We start from the raw sequence: 10,891 nt of genomic DNA, 5'->3' as shown, positions 1-10,891 counted from the left end.
TTCGTCCACGGCTGCTGTCTCACTAGGCGCCCCGCCCACTGGCGTGCTGAAACAGACGGGTGAGCTCTGGGGCATGAGTCCATGCCAGCCCGGGGGCCAGGTCCCGCCTGCGGCGCTTGGCTGCCCATCTCAGACCCAGCCTTCAGTGAAGCTGCAGGGGACCCTAAGACCCAGACTGTTGGGCATAGACAACCCCCAACTGCCGGGTGCTGAGGGCCACACTGAAAACCCATCTCTAGGACAGTCGGGGTGCATCTGATGGGGTGGGGCTGGGAGGTGAAGGTGACACAGGTAGCCCGGAGGGGGACTGCACAGGAGGAGTGTTCCTGCGGGCAGGGGGCGGGGACGACGAGGCAGGGGTGCTTGGAGCGTCTTGCTCCAAGCGTCTGGGCATCTTGCAGTGGAAGGAACCCCCACATGGGGAGGAGCACTGGTTGACACTGCCCCGAAGGAAGCTGGGGCCCCTCTGATCGCAGCAGCAGATGTGAAGGTGACGAAGATGGGCCTATTTCTCTGTGTTCTGCCAAACGTGTCTGAATAATCTGAGGACGCTTTTGCATCTCCCCGGCTTTTTGAAGCTCCCAGAGATGCCGAGTGCGGCGTGCTCCCAGGCCCCCGGCTGGGTTATTGATCTGGTTGCACAAAAGACAGAACTATGAGAAATTACTCCGACAAGCATTGCTTTCATCTTCAGGCAGCAAAGCATCTTCAAAATCTGATTAAAACACTTGGAAACAAATAAAATCGCTTTTGGTTTTACTGCAGTGCTGGGTGAGGGTGCCCCGAGAACGCTGCCCAGGGTCCCCGCTGCTGGGCCCGAGCGCATGGGAGTCAGACCCGGCGCTGGGCCTCGCCGGTCTCCCCAGGTCACCTCCAGGAGACTCACTCCTCTCTGGAAGCCCGCTTGCTCCTCCAGGTCCTGCAGACTGGGTCCAGGCTCGGGTTTCGCTGGGGGGGGGGGGCCTGGGAACAGCGCTGCTTCCATGTGGGGTTTCCACGAGGCCTGGTGAGGAGGGGGAGGCCCTGCTGGTTCTGCGGGACAGAGACAGATTCAAACATAACATGATGCTTAATTCCTCATACTTTGCTGGGTCCACAGCCTATGGGGGTGCCCTGGACACGAGGGCTAATGGAGGGGCGCAGGGAACAATGTAATGGGGTGGGCAGCGGGGCAGGAAGGAGACAAGTGTCCCCTCCCCACAGGAGCCTGGAAAGGGGGCGAGGGGTGACCCCTCCCAGGGCTTCTCAGAGCGCAGTTGGACGGGCTGCCTGCAGGTTGGGGTGCCGTGGAGAGCAGGCCCAGGGCGCTTGCACCAATGGGAGAGCTCCCACCCCACTCTGCCCCCCAGGGAGCAGGCACCAGGTCCCAGGCGGCCTGGGGGAGGCACCAGGGGGTAGGATGGAGCTTGGGGACCTGGGGCGGCATGGGGGCAGGCTGGGAGTAGGTACAGGGCGGTGACTAGCTGGGCAAGGCAGGTGCGCACCTGGGTGCACCTGAGCCGCGGATGCAGGTGCCCCGTGGGCAGGGGTGGGATGCCTGGTCTCCGGGCGACTCGGGGGCGGGCACTGCCTGCCACTCCCTATGGGCCTGGGCCAGGCACAGCAGGAGCAGCAGCAGCAGCGGAGGAGGAGGCCGCTGTGAGAGCGGGCCGTTGGCGGGCATGGTGCGGCCGTCGGGAGCCCGCGACCCCGCGGTGTACTGCGGAGGTGAGCACGCAGGGCCCAGCCCCTCCACGTGGGCAGCCCCTCTCCTGCCCTGGGTTTGAAGCTCTGCTGGGCTTCCTGGGCTTGGGGGGGGGGGTGGAGTGGGGGGCAGGCAAGCTCCCCTCTGCTAGCTGGGTCTGTGGTTTCTGCTGGGAGCGCCTTTGGGGTGGGCTGTGGCTGTGGCTGCCAGCGCGCCCGTCGCTCTCTAGAATCCACGGTCTCCAAGGACACAGGGCAAAGGGGCGTCCTTCCAGGATGGGAGAGGCTGGGCGGCCAGTAAGGGGCTGGGCCTGAACAGAGAATGGCCACTTGCAACCCCCTTGTGGTGGTGGTACGTGGCCCCAAGGAAACTGGGACCCCAGGGCTAGCGAGAAGCAGGTTCAGCGCGCCAGCGCCGACTTGGCAGATTCGCGTCCCAAGGCCGAGCCCGTCTGCAGGAAGTCGGGGCTCACGCGCACCTTCAGGCTCTGCGAGGTTCCTGGGGGTTTGCACTGGCAGCCGCACACGGCCAGACAGGACGTGGCTACGTGCCGAGAGGTGAGTTGTAGAGTTGCTCACCGGGGGTGAGTAAAGGGTCCATCCTGCCTCGGGGCGGCGTGTGGTCTACCACAAAGCAGGATTCACACCAGGGCCTGAGTGCCACAGCAGGGCCCGAGCAACAGGCTGTTACTGAGGTCCCCGGGCTGCTCAGCCCAGGTCTCCGTGCTTCGGTGGGAATTGCGTGTGAGAGGCAGTGGACCCGGGGTAGAGTGTAGCTGGCCGCTGGCTGCCACTTCTCGAGAGGCCCCACCCGGTGGTCCTTTGTCTCGGCGAGGCTGAGCTAGAGGGCCCAGGGCACAGGGGTCCCGCGGGCTCACTGTGGGGGTCAGGAGCCTGGCACCTGAGAGGCCGGGGCGGGGGGTGGGGGCAGGGCTAGAGGAGGCGAGCGGGGCCTGGGGGGTGGTGTGCCGGGCATCAGGGCCACCCCCACCCCCGCCCTGGGGTGTGCTGAGCTTTCCCATGTGGTCTCGGAGCTGGTCCCCAGAACCATCAGCTGGCACCCCTGGGGTGAAGCGGGAGGCCCCCAACCCGCTGTGCCCCACTATGCCCCCTGGCCACACCCAGTGCCTGGTGCCTTCCCTGCAGGAAGTCGCCGCTGCTGCTCAGAGCACCAGGCCCTGGGTATGGTGGCCACCAGCAGGGCAGGCCCCCAGCTGCCCACACTCCTTGGTCGCCTCCCACCCTCCTGCCCTCCTCCTTGTCTGGGGGCGGCCCAATTGGAGACAAGTAGATGGAGCCTCCTCTGCTGATGGCTGAGAACGTGCACCCAAGCTCCTTTGGCGGGCGAGGGCCCAGCGGCAGGTCTGCTCTGTCCCTAGGTCCCCACCACACTGCCCTCGTGACCACCGGCCACGCGCCAACAGCGCGCTGTGCCTCAGAGCCCCCCAGGCCATCGTGGAGCTGGAGTCTTAATGGTTTGGGGGAGAAGCCCCTGCACCACAGATGGATGGGGGGAACCAAGCAACCAGGTCAGAGAGGCCACACCAGAGGCTACACCACTGGCCACACCAGTGGATGACCTTGACCTCTCAGCCTGTGGCCTCTGCAGCACTCGTCTTGCTGGACTGCTCCTGCACCCCATCGGCGGGTCCCGCCTCTGCTCACCTGGAAATGGGGGGCTCAACCCACGTCGATGACCCTCTGGCCTCCCAGGGTCTTGTACAGCGTCCCTGTCAGCACCTCTTCCTGGGCCCTGGATGCAGAAGCCCCTCAGAGACCTGGCCTGGCAGCTTGTTTGTGGCATGCGCCGGTGGGCAGGTGAGCAAGTGGGCTGGTGAGAAGGTGAGCAGATGGGCAGGTGGGCAGTGGGCAGTGGGCAGGTGAGCAGGTGGGCTGGTGAGCAGGCGAACAGATGGGTAGGTGGGCAGGAGGGCAGGTGGGCAGTGGGAAGGTGGGCAGGTGGACAGGTGGGCTGGTAAGCAGGTAGGCAGGAGGGCAGGAGAGCAGGTGGGCAGTGGGCAGGTGAGCAGGTGGGCAGGTAAACAGGTGGAGGCTCCCAATCAGGCTGATGCAACTTCACTGTAGCCCAGCAGCGGTGCATCTTCACCTACTTGCTGCTTAGTTTCTGGCCAAGGAACACCAGCCCCCAATCGTGCCCCCAAGTGCGCCCCTCAGTGCAGCCCCGAGGACTCCCCCGGGTGCGCCCCCTCCAAGCCTTGTCCCCTTCCCTCTTCTCAGGTGCTGCAGATGCAGACAGGGCAGGTTCTTATCTTCACCAAAGCAGTCATCCCACATGTCAGCCAACCCCCGCGTGCGCACATGTGTGCACAATACATGTGTGTGCACATGCAGGTGTGCGCGAGCGTGCATGCATGTGTGCACGTGCATGTGCGTGTTTGCGTGCGCACATGTGCGTTGTGTAGACGCAGGCTATTGATTTAATGACAACCGCCGCCACCGGGAATCGGTCCCGTGGTCTCATTACACTAAAAATGCTTTAACAAGTTCATCCAGACCAGGCGATGGCTCACATCGGCTGGGCTGCCCGCCGCATTCCGGGAAGGAGGGTGACGTGGGGGTGGGACCTTCTGGGATGAGAGCCTCCCCGAAGCTGGGGGTGACCTTCTCTTAGGACACCGAGGCCTCACCCTCTGCAGCCATCCTTTCTATCCAGGACGCTGCTGTGAGCTGCCCGGTGTCCTGTCCTTGGCCTGCCTCTCTGCGCCCCTCCCCCAGCAAATGGCCCCCACGCGTCGCCCTGGGGAAGCCTGGCGCTGGCCTCCGTCTGCCTCATGTGTGTGAGGAGCTCAGTGTCTCCTGCCTGGCCTCTGGGCTCCCCCCACGCGCACCTCCCTGGGTCCCTTAGTCGCCCTGCCTCCTATGAATGAAGTACAGACTAGGCCCTGCTCTCGGGGTGCTCCCGAAGTGATGGGGAGTGTCAGGGAGCTGAGGGGGGCTGGCCTCCCCGGGCCAGGGAAATGGCCTGTTTGTCTCTGGCCACCCTCCTCTGCGCTGGCCGGCCCCTGGGCCTCTGGTGTGGCTGCTGCCGCCTCGCTCCTGACCTCGTCGCCTTCCCCCCCAGCCTCGTCCCAGCCTGGCCAAGGGCAGCAGGCCTTGCCCTCTGATGCCTGTGGACCAGCGGCCAGCTGCTGGCCACTTAGGACCCCTGCCCTGGGCCAACTGCATTTTTCTTGAGGCCTCGTGTGGAATAAAAATGCAGCCCCCACTCGTACATCCATAGGACTTTCAAGATCATGGCAGCACAGCCCGGAGGCCCTGCCCGGTCGGCCCTGGTCCCCGGAACGGGGCGAGACACAGACGGGGGTCTGGCCCAGCGGTCAGCTGCCCGTTGTCCTGAAGCGCTTGACTCTCGCGCTGCTTGTGGTTTCCATTTGCCCAAACGGGCCCTGGTTCAGCTCCCAGGGGCGGCCAGTGCTGTTGGCGGGTCCGTGAGGGCCAGGGGCGAGCAGATTGCTCCTGGAGGGGCAGGGGAGGTGAAGTGGGGGGTCTGCCTGTCTCTCCCCGTGTCGCCCCCTCCCCCACCGCCTCCTTCCCTCCGCCCTGGGCTGCCCCAGTCGCTGGCATCAGGGAGAGGGACCCTCACGGCCCCACAGCTGCCGAGCTGCAGCTGCTGGGCGAGTCTGAGCGAGGGGCGGCCGGGGAGCTGAGCGGCTGTCCGAGCACCCCGCGGTCTCCCTGTGTGTCCGCACTGGGCACATTAGAGGGCACAGCAGGGTAGGGAGCCTGTTCCTGGCAGAGAGGGGCGCGCGGGGGCTGCACTGGGCCTTCCCTGCCCCCGTCCTCTCCTGGCCCACCCGGCCCTGACAGCAGCTGTGCCCCTGCACCTCGCCGCTCAGCGGGACTCCCCGCAAGCTCCCTGACCACCTGGGAGCCCGGCCTCCCTCAGGCAGGCCAGCCGCGTGGGAGCTGGAACTGACCTGGGCGTTTCTGACACTTTCTTGGGAAATCGTTGTCCTCAGCAGGTGTCTGAGTTCCTGCGGGCGCAAGTGGTTTCGTGGGAACGGCGGTCCCCAGCATTGGGAGGCACTGCTCGTCCCCCCAGCCCCCAGCAGGGGGAAGTGGCCGGGGCTAGTGTCCGTCTATTAGAGCTCACCCCGGCTTTGCACTCAAGACTCTGAAGAAACCTTTTGCTGTGGAAGTGCCGCGCCCTGGGGGGGAGGGCGCTCTGCAGAGCCCCCCACCTGTACCTGCCGTGTGAGCCCCCTGGCCCTGCCCAACTTGGCAGCGCTCCCTCTTGGGCGAGGCCTTCCGGCCAACTGGCAGTGAACCTGGGCCTCGCCAGCTCAGAACCCTGGTCTGCAGCCCCGCGGGCCCCAAAGTGCAGGGTGCCCACTCCCAGTCTCAGTGTCCCGTCTGTGAGGTGGGCGTGATGACCCTTGTCTGCTCCAGGGCCCCGGTGTCCCGCCTGCGGCCAGAGCCTGCGGGGATCCCTGCGCCTGGCCGCAGCTCCGCTCGCTCCGAGAGCAGTGGGCTTGGCGCTCCCCGCAGCTCCTCCACCGTTTGGCTGCTTTTAACCGCGAGGGACCCAGCAGCAGGAGCCCGGCAGCGCCCGGTCTTACAGAGTCATGCCCAAGAAACACGGCGGCGTCTTTCACGGAGTGACCAGCACGGGCGGCCTGGATGGACGAGAGACCGGGAGTGGGATGGCCACGGTGTGTTGGGGCTGACTCAGACACCAGGAGGCTGACCAGGGACCACTGGGCCCGCCGGCCGGGCTCCATCTGGTCCTGGCTCACTTTGCTGGCCAGCCCACCTGCTGAGCACGGAGGGCGCGGGCACTCCGGAGGCCCTTGGGGCTACAGCACGCCCACCCTCCCGGCCCTGGTGCACCCCCTGCCTCGAGGGAGGAAGGCACCTGCCCACAGGCCCCAGGGCTTCCGCCTGCCCGGCTCTGCCCGAGTCCGGGGCCCACCCAGTTGCGAGGATGCGTTCTCCTCACGGTGATCGGCGGTAGACCTGGAAAATACAATTTGGGTTAAGACTCGATGGGGAGGCGCTGGCGCGGGGTTGCCATGGCGATGAGCAGGGAGAGGCGCTCTGGCCGCGGGCGGTCTGCAGCGCCCGAGGTCGGCCTGTCTCGGCACCAGCTGGTGGGACGCCTCTCCGCAGGCCCCACCTGCGCCTGCCCGGTCAGCACGCAGCTCTGACTTTGTCCCGGAGCCTCGGCCGGGCCGGCACCTGCTGGCGGGTGGCCCTGGCTCTGCGCAGCTCTGAGCAGCTGAGAGCTTCTGAGGACGGGCGCCCCTCCCTGTCCCAGAGGCCAGATCTCAGTTGGTCTAAACCAAACACAGTCCCTGATGCCTGCGGCGGCCCCACCAGGCCTGGGACAGCTCAGGCCAAGGGGGTGGGGGGCTGCAGGGCTGCAGGAAGTCTTCCCGCAGGAGAAGCAGACGGGCAGGACGCAGCGGCCGAGACTCTGGATGTCGGCGTCTGAGGATTTCAAGCCCAAAGCGCAGAGCCCGGGCACCGGCAGGAGGCGTCACGAAGCAGAGGAACCAGAGGTCAGCGCTCTGAGGTGCTGAGTGACCAGGGCTAGGCCGCCAGCCGCGGGCGTCTCAATCTGCAAAGAAGTCCTCCCTCATTGCCAAATCATGGTCCCCCCAAATTCAGGCTGAAGTTTCCCCAGACCCTCAAAATGCTGTACTTTGTGAGTTGGAGAGCAGGCCTTCAAGGAGGAATTCTGCAGCATGAGGTCTCCAGGGACCCTGACCCCGGTGAGGCTTAGGGTTGTGATCGACAGCCAGTGCGCTGGGTCAGCAGCTCCGAGCCCCGTGAGACTGGTCTCCTCACGAGAAGAGGACACGCGGACACTGGTGCGCGGAGGACACGTGTCCAGACCGCGGGGGCCAGGAGAGGCGGCGCGGCCTGCTTCAGGCCTCCAGGACAGAGAGCGTGTACTCCTCGGCCGTTTGGGCCGCCGGGCACGGTGCGTGGCGATGGCGGCCCCGGGAGGAGCACCGCGGGCCTGGCGCTGAGGCGGGCAGGGCCGTGCCGGAGGGAAATCAACTGCCATCCGCACCCAGGACCAGATCCGGAAAGCGCAGGGAGCCGGGACGTGACCCCAGCTCAAAACGGCTTCCACCATCAGAGGACAGTGGGGAGACACCGCGAGCGGTCAGAGGGCGGGCAGCCTGGGCGAGCGGCGGAGAGGGTCAGGGGGCGGGCAGCCCAGAGCATGGGGGGGGCGCAGGCTCCGCCCACCTCCGGCTTCCTGAGTCCTCACGGTGCCCCCACCCGTGACACATCCGGAGCTGGGCGCCGGGCTTGGCCGGGCCCTGGGAGTCCCGTCTGCTGCAGCCAGCAGCCCTCTGCCCGGCCCCCTGGCCAGCACAGAACCCCAAGTCAGCACCGGCAGCAGGGGTGGGCCCCGAGGCCGGGCTGCCTGGGAAGGAGCTGCTCCTGGCGCGTGTGACCTCCAGGAGCTGGAGGCGAGCGGGGCTGCGTTAAAGAGGAAAGCAGGACAGAAACGAGGGCTGCGAGCGCCCGCTGGCCAGTGCCGCCCGCTCCGGCTGCGAGGGCCCGTCAGCCTCGGCGTCTCCCCCGCGGCGCCCGGCTCCGGCCAGGACGGCTGCAGGAGCCCCGTGGGCTGCGCGTCCCGGCCCCGGCCCTGCTCCTCCTGGCGGCCTGACTGTCCTGGGGGAACCGCCGTCCCGCCCACTGCAGGCCCGGCGCACGCAGCGTGGGCCCCGCGCGGCAGGGTGGACACGGCCTCGCCGCCTTCGGCTCTGCCGTCCCCCCGCCCTGCCCCTGCCGCCGCCCCCTGCGCCGCCGTCCTCCCGGGGTCCTGCCCACGTCCTCCCTGCCGCCCTCCCCCGTGTCCTCCCCCGTGTCCTCCCCACCCTCCCCGCCGTCCTCCCCTGTGTCCTCCCCTGTGTCCTGCCCTGTGTCCTCCCTGCTGTCCTCCCCACGTCCTCCCCCCCACCCTCCCCGCCCTCCCCGCCGCCCTCCCTGCCGTCCTCCCCCGTGTCCTCCCCCGTGTCCTCCCCTGTGTCCTCCCTGCTGTCCTCCCTGCCGTCCTCCCCCCTCACCCTCCCCGCCCTCCCCGCAGCCCTCCCTGCTGTCCTCCCCACGTCCTCCCCCCCACCCTCCCCGCACACGCACACAGGCACACACACATGCACACACGCGCTGTCCTGCCGGGGCTGGAGCCTGTGCTGTCCCACCCCCCGCGCCGTCTCCCGCCCTGGCCCCTCGCACTCACCCACCACTTCTCAGGAGCCCCCACCCCGCGAGGCGCAGCCCCGGCCGCAGCCGCCTGGTGCAGACGGGACGCAGCTGTGTGCTCGGGGCGGGCGCCGGCGGGGCCTGCTCACCCGGTGCCAGGGCGCGCCCCCCGTGGGCTCCGGCTGACCTTGGCACGCACACTCCTCTGGCTCCCGCTGCACCCGCTGCACTCAGGTTGGCAGGAGGCGGCCGAGGGGCACGGAGGTGTGTCCCAGGGCCAGGACAGGCTGCCTTGTCGCCAAGGAGGCGGCCCGGGCTCAGGCGTGTTTGCAGGACGACGGGCTGTGCGCGGGGAGCGGCGAGGTCACGGTGCCCACCCCGGGGGGCGCAGGCCACACTCCCATGCACCGTCGGGATGACGCAGCCGGCGGAGGAAGACTCCTGGGCCACGACCGAGGAAGAAAACACGGAGGAGCACTTGTTACGCTGCCCTCGGTCCACGGCTCGGCCGCCTCCCGGGACCGGGGAGCAGCCCAGCCAAGCCCTGCTCGCGCTGGGGGGGGGGGGGCGCCACTGGCACTCCTCGGGGTGGCTCCCGAGGCCGGGCGGGGCTTCCCTGCAGCCCCCTGCTCCCTTCTGCGACGCGGGGGGCCCACCCGCCAGCCCTTCCTCTGAAACTGGGAGGCAGGGGCCTCCCCTTCCAGCGCCTGCTGGAGACTGGAGGCCTCTCACGCCCTGGCTCTGCGTCCCGCGTGCTCCCTGCGGGGCTCCCTTTTCCAGTTTCGGATCAGGGCAGCTGAGGACCCTCCGGACTCATTGTTGGCAAAGATCCTGTTTCCAGACGGGTGTGCCCCCGGGCACTGGGGTAGAGAGGGGTACCCGCTGGGGGCTGGGCCGTGCCCACACATGTGGAAGGAGGCGGGTGGGGCTGCTTCCTGCCGTCCTGGCCAGCGCTGGCCCCAGAGGGCCCGGGAGGCTGCCCAGAACCCACTTCATCCATCCTTGATGCGGCACCACAGCGCTCCGGGCTGCCTGGCCTTACTTCCCCACCCCTCGACGCTGCTGGCGGCCTGCGCGCTGCTGGGTGTCCGGAGGCCAGGCCCTTCCAGAACGGAGGGCGCCGCACGCCCAGTGCCACTGCAGGAGAACGCGGCTCCTCCAGGGCCTCTCTCCCACCGGGGAGCCGAGGCTCTGTCATCCCCAGAAATCAGAGCTGGCGCTCCTCCAGCTGGCCCGAAGGCGAGAGCGGCCTGACCAGGGGCTCCCCTGCTGCACTGGTGCACACCGCAGGCCCCGGGCAGGGGACAGCTTCAAGGGGTGGCTACAGAGACACCCGTGCGGCCCCTTGTCCGTGCTCGCAGCCTCGGAAGGCGTGGGCCCCCGGCGCTGCTGGTGACCTCCAGGGCCACTGCCCCGCCCGCCCCGGCCACCTGTGTGAGCCCCTCGCTGCAGGGCTGGGAGCACCTTCCAGAAAACTCCAGCACCTGAGCCCCCAGGCATGGCCTGAACCCGCACCCCCTCCCTGTCTCCAGACCAGAGGTGGCCGTAGGCGCGTGTGAGCACAGGGCCGGGGAGGGGCAGGCAGACAGAGGGGTGCGCCCGGCGGGGAGGAGGCGCGCCCTCTGGCAGGCAACGTGACCCACCAACCCCCCAGGAGGACCCACTCCTGCCGCTGCTCTAATAAACTCGAAACTCCAGTGACTTAAGTGCAGATTTCAGATTAACATTTAAATTAACGCCGGACTAGAAATCTGGAGGCCCAGGTCGCTGATGTGACTCTGTTAACTTGTTCTGTGACCTGGGGCAGAAATTGAAAATGATCTTTTCTCAGCGAGCCACCCCCCTCCGTGGGGAGGTCAGGGCGGCAGACCTGGGGATTGCAGCCCCTCCCGGCCTGTCCTGGAAGCCGGGCGCCTCCTAGGCCACTGGGGTCACCTTTGGCCCTGCCGGGCTCTGCTGGACAGTGGGCAGGATGCTCCCCACCTCTGGGGGCTGAGTCTGGGCAGCCGGTGCCAGGGGCCAG

This window comes from Talpa occidentalis, unplaced genomic scaffold (genome assembly GCF_014898055.3).
Source record: "Talpa occidentalis isolate TD23 unplaced genomic scaffold, MPIMG_talOcc4v2.1, whole genome shotgun sequence".
NCBI lineage: Eukaryota > Metazoa > Chordata > Mammalia > Eulipotyphla > Talpidae > Talpa > Talpa occidentalis.
Note: the sequence above shows the minus strand (reverse complement) of the source record.